This window comes from Ursus americanus, chromosome 8 (genome assembly GCF_024610735.1).
Source record: "Ursus americanus isolate L20-20 chromosome 8, mUrsAme1.1.p, whole genome shotgun sequence".
In the NCBI taxonomy this organism is placed as follows: Eukaryota; Metazoa; Chordata; class Mammalia; order Carnivora; family Ursidae; genus Ursus; species Ursus americanus.
The window spans coordinates 72,531,913-72,546,530 of NC_142134.1; the positions used below are offsets into that span (position 1 = coordinate 72,531,913).

General features: G+C 44.2%; 1 protein-coding gene across 3 annotated transcripts in view; it reads right to left on the reverse strand.

The window, feature by feature from the left end:
- C1QTNF7 (C1q and TNF related 7) overlaps positions 1 to 14,618 on the reverse strand; it is a 106,528-nt gene that overhangs the window by 25,656 nt on the left and 66,254 nt on the right. The window contains exon 2 of one of the 3 annotated variants that reach the window (XM_045771430.2): positions 1,524 to 1,585. The exons of the other annotated variants lie outside the window; for them this stretch is intronic. The gene's annotated coding sequence lies outside the window, so the exon portion shown is untranslated. The remainder of the gene's footprint in view (positions 1 to 1,523; positions 1,586 to 14,618) is intronic. 3 annotated transcript variants of the gene reach the window in all.

Consider the following 14,618-nt stretch of genomic DNA (forward strand, 5'->3'; position numbering starts at 1 on the left):
AAAAATTGCAGAAAATTTCAAACACACACAAAAGTGATGCATACTTAGGCCCCAGGCACCCAGCAGCCAAGTGCAAGTTACCCAAGGGGAATATGGTTTCCTTGGTGTCCCCCGTTCACTTAGGCCCTCTTCCCCACAACCCCTGCATTTGGTAGGTTTTGAAGCAAATTCCACATATCATATCATTTATTCTGTAACTATTTCAGAAAACTTAGGAATTTTTATCATCTTGGATGACAAATAACAGAGCTATTGACACCCTGCAGCTCTATTGGCCCTTGAGACCTCTTAACCAAAAACGAGCATAGTTTAGATAAGTCAAAAATGTCTTAAAAGCCCTTTACTCACAGACTGCCATAGTGTGCATTTGAGTTCTGAAATGTAATTTTATGGGGCTGTCCAGCTTTTTCAGGGACGTTTTCAGAGTGCAGTGGGAGCTCTCTGATGACCCGTTACAGAAATTCCAAGAAGCCGAGAGTTCAGTAGAAAGACCGTGCAGAGCTGGTCTTCCACGCAGCCCCACGTCCAGGACGGGCCCTGCCAGGACCAGGGGTGGCAGCGTTTGGCTTTCGCTAACAAAACCTGTCAAACTGTCCTGAGATTGTTTATGAAACACCGGAGAACCAGTGCTGTTTTCCAAATGCCATGTAATCCTGGAATCTCGGAAGGTGAAGGCTAATGGGGTGATCTGAGTTGCCTTGGGAGCCGAAGAGTCCATCGGCACAGAATGGGGCAGGTCAGCCCCGGAGCAGGTGTCTGGAAGGCTGGACACTGCTGCTTTCATCCCCACTGTGGTGCTGTCTGTCGAGAGAGACGAGGGGAGAACTTGGGCGGGGACAACCGGGCTGACAGACCACGAGAGCAAAACCTGTGTGTCTGCTTCACAACCCTATGCCTCCAGCTTGTGCCAAATTCAATTTGCACACTTTCCTGAGAAATATGGGGCATATGAGAGCCACTGTATCTTTATGTGTGTGTGCATGCTCTTTTTTTTAAAAAAAACATCAAGATATGATTGACATATAACATTATATCCGTTGCAGGTGCAAAGCATAGCGATTCAGTATCTGTGTCTATCGAGACATGGTCACACAGTCTAATTAACATCCATCACCACACATAGTTACAAATTGTTTTTTTTTTTTCTTGCCAGGAGAACTTTTAAGACTTACTCTCTTAGCAAATTCTAGATGTGCAGTGCACTGTAAACTATAGTCCCCGTGCTGCACATGGGACCCCCAGGACTTATTTCTTTTATAACTGGAAGTTTGTATCTGTTGGCCCCTTTCACCCATGTTGCCCACCCTCCCCACCCCCAGCCTTTGGAACTACCCATCTGCTTTCTGGAGGATGAGTTTGGGTTTGGGTTTTGTTTTTAGATTCCACATATAAGTGAGATCATACGGCATTTGTCTTTCTCTGTCTGACTTATTTCACTTAACATGATGCCCGTCCATGTGGTGGCAAATGGCAGGATTTCCTTCTTTTTTATGGCTGAATAACATTCCATTGTTTATACATACCACATTTTCTCTATCCATTCATCCATCGATGGACACTTAAGCTTGTTTCTGAGATGCCGCATCTTTGAATGATGAAAAATAAAAAATAGTTACCATTTATCAAGCGTTTATTGTGGCAAGGCACTGCCTAAGCACTTTATATGTATTTCTTGGTTATTCTTTACCCTGAGTCCGGGAGGTAGCTGCTAGGACTTCCTCATGGCGTACAAAGGGACCGAGGTTAGGGGCAGGTTGGTAGTGCTGCTGAGGGCAGAGCTGGACTCCAAACCCTCCTCCTCCCCAGCCCAACAGCCTCCAATCAGCCTCCTGGTTTCTTCTACTGCGAAGCTTTCTCGCCCCTCTGCCTGTCTCTGAGACTCTGCCAAAATGCAAGTGATCGTGGCTCACTTTCTTGCTATAGCAAGTTCAGAATAAATAGCTTTTTCTTGTTGTCATCTGGTTCATCCTCACGTATTTCCACAATGTTTATGCCCACAATCCTTTGTTTCATTTCTCAATTTGTCTAAAGTTCTGGAAGGGAAGAGGGGTACTAGTCTTTGGGGTCCCAATAAATGTGGGGAAGCCAACCCCTACTTTTAAGGGGTTTGCAATCTCTATGGGGGAATCTAGGTTTCTGGACATGAGTTATACCTGATATAGACTCAGGTACAAGAATGCACCCCTTATAATGTGCTCCTCTGGGGCAAGAACACTGTCTTACTCACCGATGCCAACCACATGCAGCCCAGGGCTAGCATCTAAAGGTGCTCAGTATATACTGGGGGATTAATGACTCATTCTAATTCGATTCCAGAATAAGAGCAAGGAAGTGAGTCTTCAATGCTGATTGGGTTCTGGACGCAACCACTGACCAGTATGGTCCACCAGCCACGTGAGTAGCTCCCCTACTTCCCCATCTCTCCCCTGACCTCGTGCAACAGCTTCTGACCTCCTCTCTCTGGCCTTGCTGCTTTCTGCCTTCAAGTCCAAGCTCTCGTGTGTTACTAAAGTGAACCCAAACAATGAGCACTTGATAAACGGATATTTGCTAGATGAGTGAATAGTATCACTTTCCTATTTAAATTCATTCCAGTAGTTAAATCCGCTCTGTAATTATTTTGACCCCAAATATCCATTAGATAGAACTTTGCCATGGGGCAAATGCAAGGGAAAATCACAGAAGGCACAAATGGGAAGAGGGATTATTTGCTGCTATGTGGGGTGGCTTTGGTTGGAATGGTGAGACCCACCTTGCTCTTGGATTCCCAGAACACCTTGAGAGCCAAAAACATCTGCTCGCCCTTCCAGCCGGCTCCATGGGGCTGCTCTTTCTCTAGTGATCCCTGAGAGGTACATATCTACCCTCCCAGGACATCAGTTAGTGGACCAGGACAAGGGACCTATCTGAAGGGTCGCAGGTGGCTGCCCAGAGGAGGTTCTTCGAGGGGCTAATAATAGTCAACATCATTTGTGCGGACTCCTAATTTGAAGGCAGCACATAACAGCACCCATCTATGAAGCACCTACTACAGGTGAACCATAGTGCATCCTGACCACTTAGGGAAGTAGGTATTGTTATCTGCTTATTACAGACGTGGACAGTCAAGATCCCAGATGAGAGAATTTGCAAAGGTCATGCAGCTACTAAGTGATAGATTTGGCATTCAAACTCAGATTTTTCTGACTCCCCCAATCGAACCTCTAATTTAATACGAAGACAGCAATACTGCTTAGCTCCTACGATTGTTGTGAAGATTAATTGGAATAATCCACAGCAAATGAGTCCCACGTTGCCCAGAGCATAGCAGGCACTCAGGAACTACTAGGTGAGTTGATAGAGCTGGCATTACCCTTGCTGCCCTACTGCTGCTTTGGCTCCTGTTCTCTGATGAATCGTCTGTCCTATGTTCTCTGTGCCTACCTCTTTGCACTTGAAAACCACCCAGGGGCCTGTCTTTGGTTGCAGGGAGGCCAGAGGTTAACATGGCCATTTAGCGATGAAACCTTCCTATCCTGGGGGTTTTGAGAGTGTCTGTGTGACATTATCTAGGCAGAAAAGTAGTGATGATGGTGGTGACAATAATAATAATAATAATAATAATAATAATAATAATAATAGCTTACATTTGCTGAAAACCCCTAAATTCACTTCTTTGTAGGCATTTCAGTTCTATTCCAACTGCCCAGTGTTTCTAAATGTCTACCCGGCTAACAGAAGACCCTTGTTCTCTGCTTTGCTTCTTGCTGAAAACATCTGAGGCATTCTGGGAGGAGACCCAGGGACATGAGCCAGTCTCAGAGTTAAGAGTGACAATAGACCCAACAAAGCAAGGATTTAGCAGCAGGTGGTACCACTTGCACACACATCCCCTGCCAGCCAAAACAAGACTCTCGCTGACTCCGTCCCAGTGGAGAGAGTGCTGGAAATCCAACAGTGACTCATAGTGTGCTTGGGAAGAAAGCTGAGTATAGTGGTTTTGGCAAAAAAAGATGAAAGCAATGGAATGTTACCACAGTCTAAATTAGCAGGACTCTCCACATCTTCTGTCTTCCCACTATTCCTTTGTGGCAGCTGGCAGAGTAAGACCACGGGCTTTGAAGACCAAAGTCTGCATTGCCCAGCCATGCACCCTTGAGCCATTGGCATGAACTCTCTAAACCTTACTTTTCTCTTTCATAAATTAAAAACCTAGAACCGCTCAAACCAGGTATGATTGTGAAGATTTATGAAGTAATACATCTCATCAACTGGCATTTGTGCTACTCGAGGAACGTTGGTTTCTGTTGGTGAAAGGAGAAGCAATTCTAAGTCAGAGATATTCCTTTTTTTTTTTTTCTTTTTTAGCAGTATTTAGAATTTACCTTCTTGCTGGTACTAGGAAATGCATGCCTTTGGTGGCGCTCCTTCTGGGCTCTGATCAGTGTTTTCAGAATAATCTCATTTATGTGGTTCGAGAAACTCCCTGAAGGAATAACTTCTAAGCAATTTCTTGAGACTTACAGGATGATGTCAGATATCTGGGAAAATAGGTGTGAGGTGGGGTAGAGTAGGCTGTCTAGGCAGAGCTAACAGCTTGAGGGAAAGCACAGCACTGAGAGAGGACAGGATACCTTGGAGAAAGGACAAAGCTGTCGAGGAAGAGAACAGTGTGAGAAGCATGATGGGAAATGCAGGTGGAGGTCGAGGGAGAGGCTGATCACAGGAGTGGAAAGGCCACTGTGGATCTTGGACTTTATCTGAACAGAAATAAGAAGCAAATGGAGAGTAGGACTGGGAGTGACAGGACCCTACATACAGTTTAAAAAGATCTCTTGGACTGCCATGTCAAAGAGGACTGGAGGAAGGCAAGAATGAAGGGCTACGGTAGATAATACCCTTGGGCAAAGACGGGTAAGAAAATCCACCCAACCACTGGTCATGTTTCCAATGGAACCAGTGACAAGCTTAGTCTGTTCATGTTTTTGTTTGGCTGTGTGTGTGCGTGTGTGTGCGTGTGCGTGTGTGTGTGTGTGTGTGTGTGTGTGTGTGATTTCCTTCTTATATGTTTTCCCATTCACAGTTTACAAAGTTTTCATCAAAATACATGTATTCTCTTCCTAACCTCAACATTTACTGTCTATGCCCTATATGCTGAGTATTGTTGTCATACAGAATCATTCATATTTTATTTTAAAATGTGCTCCTTAAAGAAAACTTGTAGAAGAGGAAAAGGTGGAAAGTAAAAGTATCTCTCAGATAACCACTGTAACCATTCTGGTTTATCTTTTTTCTGTTATTTTTTGTTCTGTGTCTGCGCGCAGGCATAGATCTTCTGTTCAAAGATTTGTGATATCTACCACTGTTGCTGCTTGCTTTTTCTTTCTTTCTTTATAATTGAACTATATCTGATACACAACATTGTGCAAATTGGAAGTGTTAAAACATGTTGATCTGATGCATATAGGTATTGTAATGCGACTGCCATTGTAGCCATTGTAACCATGGTCAGCTTTTTCAGAATTCACATATAAGTGATACCATGCAGTATTTGTCTTTCTCTGTCTGACTTATCTCCCTTACTATAATGACTCTAAGGACCATCCATATTGTCACAAATAGCAGGATTTCCTTCTTTCTCACGGCTGAATAATAGTCTATTATATATACCCCAGCTTTATCCATTCAGCGGGTAATGGGCACTTAGGTGGTTTCCGTATCTTGGCTGTTGTGAATAATGTCTCAATAAGCACGGGAGGGCAGATATCTCTTCTATATCCTGTTTTCTTTTCCTCTGGATATGTACCCAAAAGTGGGATTGCTGGGTCATCTGCTTGCTTTTTCTTTAACCTAATATTATATGATAAGCATTTCTCCTCTGTTATTCTTTGGAACCATTAATGGCCAAATAATATTCATCAAGTAGTTATACCATAATTTATTTAATCTTCTCCCCCAGTGATTGGACAATTAAGCTATTTTCATTTTTTTCTGTTATAAATGAGATTACATTGAAAAGTTTTATGCATAAGCCTTTATCCCTATTTAGGATTATTTCCTTAGGATAGATTCCCAGAAATGGAATTACTGGGTCAAAAGATTTGGATGTTTTATATCTCTCTTGGTACACACTGCCAAACTGCTTTCCAAAAGGCTGTGTGAATTTACACTATTCTGTTCCTGTATGAAAACAAAATCCAGGGGAATGTTAGCTCCCCAACAGTCAGGCACCCTTAGTCCCTGGAACACAGGCAGAGCCACAGAATCTTCAATTTGGAAATAATGTTAAAGGTTGGCAAAGCTGACCTGTACTGATGCTTGATCATAGCAGCATATTTTGTGGAGAGGACATCGAAGCTTGTCCCACAGTGGTACCATCTCTGGTTTGGGTGGCCCCAGATTCCCTACACAGCCCCAGCCAGGAGTTAAGCCCTGGTCATTTGTAATTTCACAGAACTGGTGCCATGATGGGTGTACAGTGGGTGCCCAGCTGACCTTGCCAAATGGGATACAGGTGATGAGACACATTGCCTGGGTTGAAGTCATCTCATTGTCTCCCTGGGTGGACAGCTCTGGCAAGACACCAGAGTCGCCCTCTGGTGTGGTCAGGTCTCAAGTGTATCAGAAGCCCTCAGTTCCCAGGGGGGTTCCTCTTCTATGGAGCCTTTGAAGTATGAGCCACTCTTAAAAAGCTTTCCAGGGGCCCTTGCTCAAAAATCAGAGTCACGTGGCCAGGGAGGTCGAATCTATTTCCATCTCTTCTGCACCCAAGGTGCCAAGCCTTCTGGCCCTCCATCCAAGGCTCTACACTGACCTTGACCTACCAGTGGCCTTTGTTTTGCTCATTGCAGGCTTTCTTTTGCTTTTCCTTTGCCCTTCAGGCTATCAAGAACCTACCACTCTTCCAGATCCAGCTGAAAGCTGGCTCTGCTAACTCTGAGCCATTCATTCACTTCACTGGCATTTATTCCACTCCTCTACACCAGCTACTGGCCATATGCTGCGGTGTAGACTTAGACAAGTCCTTTCCAGTCCTTGTACATGCTTCATTCTTGTGGAGCTCTATGACGTGGCATGTTGTTGCTCTCTCTCAACCTGCAAGATCGTTCTCTCTGTTTCTTCATCTGGTTCAAGCCCACCCTTTTTCAAAAACATCTTCATTAACATTCAACTATGTGCCCAGGCATTGATCCACACTGTTGAGCAGACTCAGTGAGGCTTCTGAATCTGCAGTGGGTTAGGGGGCTGAACAACTCTCAGGAGCTTCAGTGAGTGCTGTCCTGGGTTCCGCACTGTGCCGAAGGCTTCACACACATCCACTCACTTCATCTTCTTACAACCAGAGAAGTAGTTACTATTACTACTATTTTCACTTACAGGTACAAAAATCAAGCCACAGAAGTATGTACCTTACCTGAGACCATGCAGGCTTAGACTCTTAACCACTATGTTTTACTACCTCTTCCCGAAGTCACTACACACCCAAGACAGCAAGTGCTACAAAGGAAAAAAAGGGGAGTTGGTGATAGAGAGTAAAAAGGGGGACTGTTTAAGTTCCAGGGGTCAGGGAAGACCACTCTAAGAAAGGGACATTTAAGGAGATTCCTGAAGCCACTTAGCTGGGTGAAGATAGGAGAGGAGTCCTCCAGGAAGAAAGAAGAGCCTGAAAGTCCCACAGCAGGACAGGGCTTTGGGAATTCTAACACATGAAAGGACAGTGGGTTGGGCTTAGAGGGCAAGGAGGCCTCTAACGGAGGCAGTCAGAGAAATAGATGAGGTCAAATCATTTCAGGGCTCAAAAGGTTTAGATTGTATCTTAAGAGTAATGGGAGGGGCGCCTGGGTGACTCAGCCCGTTGAGGGTGAACATCCAACTCTTGATTTTGGCTCAGGTCATGGTCTCAGGGTTGTGAGATTGAGCCCTGCATCGGGCTGTGTGCTCAGCGGGGAGTCTACTTCCCCTCTCCCTCCCCCACCTGCGTTCTCTCTCTCAAATAAATAAATAAAACTTAAAAAATAGTAATGGGAGCAGGGGAAACCATCATCTTTGTTATTCTTAAAATGCTACTCTGGCTGCTGAGTGGACAGTGGATTGGAGAGGGCTGGTGAAGGGAGATGAGTGACTGGTTGGGATGCTGAGGCAGCCAGTAGGGCAAGAGATGATCATGGTGGGCACTGTGGCAGCAGGAGATACAGGGAGGAATGGAGAGATTTTAAACCCATTTTTGTTCAAGTCTTGATGGCTTAGGCATTGTGTCCTATGGGCACCCCTCTGACTTCGTCATCCCCAGCTAGCTCTGGAGCACCCCCTCTCTGCTCCGTAGCACCCCAGCCCATGATCATACTGGTGATGGTCTTCAGTTTATCTTGTCTGCTTTCTCCCTGGACTGGGCGCCATCTGTTGTTCATTGTTTCGCCTGCTGTTGGCACTCCTACCACTAGAACAGTGCCTGCCACACGGCAGATGTTTAATCAATGACTTAAGAATGTGTTGAATCGGTCACTTACTGTGTGCTGGTAAAGTCACTGTGCATTGCCTTGTGTGCTGCCCTCAGCAACCCCAAATGAGGTGGTTAATATTTCATGCTCATTTTACAGAAGAGGAAACAAAGGCATAAAAGACCAATCACCTTTATCACACTCATGTAACCATGAAGGGTTCGAGCCATGGCTCGAAGCCGGGTTTGTTGGGTGACAGAACACCCAGCTACCTTCCTGCTGCACCATTCACCAGGCTTGCACGTTAGGGAAACAGGGCTCTTGCCTGGATCATCACCAAATAAGAAATCCTGGCACAATACAGTAGGCAGCACATAGATGTGCAGGGAACTCTATCCAACTTAGACAGTGTAGTCATACAATGGACTATCGTTCAGCTCTGAAAAAGGAAGTACTGATACCTGTCACAACATGGAAGAACCTTGAAGACATTATTCTAAGTGAAGGAAGCCAGACACAAAAAGCCACGTATTGTATGTGTCCATTTGTATGAAATATCCAGAAAAGGTAAATCTGTGGAGATGGAAAGTGGAGTGGTAGATGCCAAGGGATGGAGGTGGGAGTGAGAAATGAGAAGTAGTCCCTTAATGGTTATGGGGGCTTTCTTTTGGCATGAAGGAAATATTTTGGAGCTTGATAGAGGTGGTGGCTGTACATTGTAATGCACTAAATGCCACTGAATTGTTTACTTTAAGATGGTAGATTTTATGTAAGTTTCACTTCCATAAAAAGTAATGCATGGAAATGAAATGCACTAGCTCTAGGCTAGTGGTTAACGGAGAAGCAAGGAAAGGATCAAAATGGAGCCTTAGCTTAACCGGTAATTTTTCATTTTTTTATAAAGAAATGAACTTTTAAAAAATTTCTTTATAAAAGATCTGAAATTAAAAAAAACTAGCATTATTTGAGTTATTGCTGGAAAGGCTTCCATCTAGAGAAGGGGAGCTAAGGCAAAACAGGGTGCCACAGCCGAGCGGGAAGGCAGAGTTGGCCAATTTCAGCCAAATTCTCCATCCACTAAAGCTTCTGACTTCAACGTAAAAGGAGGGACTCTGAGGTCACGTGACTCAGACGCTGTGGGGGGGGGGGGCACAGTTCTCATCTTAGAATGAATGCAATGTCAATGTGAGATCTGACAAACTACAAATATCAGCTTCCCATAAATTGATCTATCTTCCGTCAGATGGAGGAGTTGTCTGAGACACAGAGTACAGCAGCTGGAGGGCTGAGTCTTCCCGATTGAGGCTCAGTGAAATGTCATGGAGAGAGCTGGTGGCTCAGGTAGAGGGAGGTAGAGCTCAGGTACCAGCACGTGCTGAGAGGCCCCGGGACCCGGCCTGGGCTGCCGCACTGTGTACATATGTCAGTGTGGCTAGCTTCCAGGCTCACCTCTTGGGTGGGTTGTGTTTGCTTCCGTGTTGTTCCTGAGGAAATGGAGGCTCAGGTGATGAACATGCCCAAGGTCACAGAGGGAGCAAGACAGAGCTGGGGGTCCGCCCCAGTCTGTCTGCTGAAGGCTGTGTTTGCTGCAGTGCCTCCAGCCTGAGAGCCTGCACAAGGATAGGCACTTGTTTAAAAAATAAATGAATGGTAGCAAGACAAAATAGTTTTAATGGCCAAGTAGCTTGGTAAAGATTCACAGAATTCAAAGCAGCTAGAGACTATGGACTCTGAGAAACAAACTGAGGGCTTCAGAGGGGAGGAGGGTAGGGGAATGGGATAAGCTGGTGATGGGTAGTAAGGAGGGCACATATTGCATGGTGCATTGGGTGTTACACGTAACTAATGAATCATCGAACTTTACATCAAAAATCAGGGATGTACTGTATGGTGACTAACATAATATAATAAAAAAAATTATTATTAAAAAAAACCAGCTAGGGGCTAGGCATGTCCACAGGTTGTGAAAATACAAAGTGGTACAACCTTTTAGGAATGCACAATTTATATCGACAAATACAAACGAAGAGTCTGAAAATTGTGCAACTCTTTGTCTCAACATTTCTACTTTTATGATTTAATTTGAAGAAAATTTAAAAAAATGTAGACAATGCTATATGCACAGTGATGTTGATCGTAGCTTAACATACTCTTTTTTGGTTATTATAAATTAGTTCTTTTACCGTTATAGGTTGTTAAGTCAATGGCACATCAAGAAAAGGACTATTTTCCAGCCACTAGAATCTATATTCTACAAGAACATTTAATGACAGTTGCAAATGTTTATTATATACTAATTAAGGGGAAAAATAGGCTGTCAAAGTGTGTCTCTAGTGTTGGAACATTCATTGTGGCTTTAAGAAATAATAAATGTATCACAAAGGCGAGAAGCCTCGATATCAAAATATTAATGTGGCTCGATTGCTGTGTGGCGGTGCTATGGTGATTTATATTTCCCACTTTCATTTACATTGTGGTTTCCAAATTTCCATGAGGGGCAATAAACCTATTCCTTTTTGTTTTAAAAAGTCAATAAATGCTACATTAAAACAAAACAAACTCACTCTACCTTCCCAATGGACAGTATCAAGTGTAGATAGAAGGAAGGTCCTTTTTCTCGAAGAAATAAAAATAAAACTTTGAGAATATAAGAGATTATTTGTGGATATTTATCTCAGTGTATTTTCTCTTCCTCCCTCCTTTCTTTCTTTCTTTCTTTCTTTCTTTCTTTCTTTCTTTCTTTCTTTCTTTCTTTCTTTCTTCCTTTCTTCCTTTCTTCCTTTCTTCCTTTCTTCCTTTCTTCCTTTCTTCCTTTCTTCCTTTCTTCCCTCCTTCTTCAATGTACAATTTTAGCTCCTTCTCTTCCTGGCGCCAGATTTAAACATTTGGTTAAAGGCCCAAATTCTCTTCTTCTACACTTTCTCATTGAGGAATTTGAAAGCAAAGAGTTTTGGATTTTAGACATCTGGGAATGGCCAAGATTTTGGGTCAGTTTTGTGAAAAGATGTATTTGTTCAGTTGAGCAAGTGTGAAGCAAATGCTTTCAGCGTGTCTATTAATCTTAGTGGTCTGAGTGATGTAAGGGTACGCTCACTCATGTTTTATGATGTTTGGTTTCACAAAAATATGTTTGGTTTCAAGGCATTGGCCCCTGTTCTCTGTTGACTGGGAACAAATTTGGAGTATGGAAGGCATCTTGAATTTTTTCCCAAACCTAGTTTGTTTTTTAATCATCAACTGGAACTCTGTGATGGTTATGACTAACACATTTGTGAGTTCATGAAAACATTTATTTTAATAGAAAAAAACCCAATAGAACAGCACTAGAACCAGAATGCCCTATGCCGTATTTTGCCAAAAGTCTCCTGCTGAATGGTTTTAGGGGTAGATACAGATGGCTGTGCTGGACATCGGGCCAGCTCCATTTAGGTCACAGATTGTAAAGGTGAAAGAGGAAAACCAAAAGGATTTTCTAGGTGAGTTGAGGAGATGGAACTTGATTTATTAGTAGCCGGGTCACAGGCAGAGTTCTCTTTGGAAAACACCAGAGCTGAAGTTAATAGTGCGGCCAATGGTGCCCTCAAGAGCCATGTTAGAACATTTTTATCTTTAATCAATCTTCAGAGCTTTGGGATGACTTAGGGCAATGCTTATATTATAAGGTTCAGTGGAAAAGTCCCAACACAGATATGTGCGCATAGGATTTTGTAAGGAGAAAAATAAAAGGAAAGAAAAACCACTCTATGTTAAAAAAAGAGAGAAACGTAACAAAATCTTTCCTGCTTTTTTCATGATCATGGAACTGTTTGTTGTTCTCCACCTTTATTTTCTGAAATTCTTAATAATCATGCTCTATTTTTATAATAAAAGATTCATTCATCCAACGTGCAGTGCCAATCACCAAGGTTAGAGATTCAAAAATGATGCCGCCACTTATCTGCCACGAAGAAGCTTACTGCACTCTTGGAGAAAGAGACAAATAGATAAGTGACCAGTTGCCACGAGGGACGGATATGTGAGGTCACAGTGTGAATCAAAAAGGCAATGGTATTATATTTACGTGCAGAGTTAAAACTTAAAAATAATCAAGTATGTATGACCATAATGGCGAGGATCTGTGTGCATGAAAGAATATCGTCATCTTTTCGAGTCCAGGTTGTTCTGTCTAGTTATGTGTGTTTCAGAGGATGGGATCCTTACACTGAGACGATCCATTTTGTAGGGCCTGAGGGAGGTGCACACGAGTGTGGGGTTGGGATTTTGCAACTTGTGAATTTGAGAAATGTCACGGCTCAGTTTCTCTGAATCCCTGTCTCCACCTACAGAGGCTGTAACTTCACGGATGCGTGTCTTGAGCTCTCATCCATATTCATCCGCGGTTACCTTTCTCCCTTGGCTCGTGTGTTTCAGATGATAATCTTCCTCTCTAATTTCAGTCCCTGAAGCATATCCCTTTTAGCAGGAAGTAGAGTGATAAAGAGCTCAACAAATTAGTTAGAAATCACTTTCCAGAAAGAGAACACAGGCTCTGGATTGGGTCTCAAGGGGTTTTCTAAAGAGATAGTGCATTCACTTGGACGTAGAGTTGTTTGTTTTGGCTGTTGAGAAGACTTTCTGGGGTGTTTGTTACTTTTAAGCATCTCGGCCATGTTGTATGTGGTGGAGTTTGCTTGCACTGGTGATCTCTCGGTCAAAGAAGTGTTTTTCGTTTGTTACGCAAACAGCTATGTAGTGTCTACTATGTGCCTGGCCTGTTCTCAGAGTTGGGGTGACAGCCGTCAGCAACGGACAAGATCCTTACCTTCAGGGAGGGGTGGGTAACAAACATGTAGACAAACAAGTGGATCAGGCGATCGGTGAGAAATGCTGTGCAGCGGGTGGCTGTGGAGGGGTCGTGTGCGCACGGCTGGTGGGGTTCATTTTGGTCACTTTTGTTAGCAGTTGCCTGGGCAGAGCGGACTACACCTGCGCTTGGCGGTCAGAGTCACGTGGGTCCTAATCACAGGCCTGGTGCCCACCAGTGTTGCCAGCTGTGTGACCGCGGGAGAGTTACAGAACTCATCGGAGCCCCTCACCTGCTTTGCGGACAAGGATGCTCCCTTTCAGGGTTGTTGTGATCATGAAAACGGGTTAAGGGAGGGATGCGGACCATGTTAGCCGCTCAGAAATAGAGGAGTGGACACACCCTCTTTGAATGCTGTCTCCATCCCTAATGCTGGTTCTGTCGGGATTGCTGGGACTCTAAGCCTGACCGCTTTTCCTTCTTGTATCATCTCTGAGAAGATAGCTCTGCAGGTGCACTTGTGGCCTTCCACATTTTCTTTCAGCTTTATTTACTTCCCAGGTGTGCTAAACTGAGTACAGGCCACCCAAAGATGTCCACGTCCCAATCCCTAGCACCTGTTATTATGTGACCTTGCTTGGCAAAGGGGCTTCACAAATGTGATGAAGTTTGAGTCTCAAGAGAGGGAGATTATCCTGGTCAGGTCAGGCTGGAGATTATCAGGTCAGGCTCCTGATAAAAAATCAAGAGTCCTTGCTAGAGGGAGGCCGGAGGGTTGGTGTTAGGGGAAAAAATGTGAGGATGGAAACTGAGGGAAACAGAATCAGAGAAGGAGGTGCTATCTGATGGCTCTGAAGGTGGAGGAACGGCCACGAGGCAAGGAATATAGCTTCTAGAAAAGAAAAGGCAAGGGAACAGCTTGTCCCCTAGAGCCGCCAAGAGGAACGTAGCCCCGTGAACCTGTTTTAGACTTCTCACCTCCCGAGCTGTAGATTAAGAACCATGTTGATTTAAGCCACCAAGTTTGTGGTAATTTGTAGCAACAGGAAACGAATGCAGGGGCGCCTGGGTGGCTCAGTCGTTAAGCATCTGCCTTCGGCTCAGGGCGTGATCCCAGGGTCCTTGGGATCGAGCCCCGCATCGGGCTCCCTGCTCCGCTGGGAGCCTGGTTCTTTCTCTCCCACTCACCCTGCTTGTTTTCCCTCTCTCGCTACCTGTCTCTCTCTCTTTCGAATAAATAAATAACATCTTAAAAAAAAAAAAAGGAAACGAATACAGGTGAAACCAGGAGACCCTGCCTGAGCCCCAGGCAACATGAGAGCAGGGGCTCTCTGGGGCTGGTCAACATTAAGATTTCTAAAGCCAGGACGTCTGCACTTAAAGTCCAGCTCCGCCACCTACTAACTATGATCTTGAGA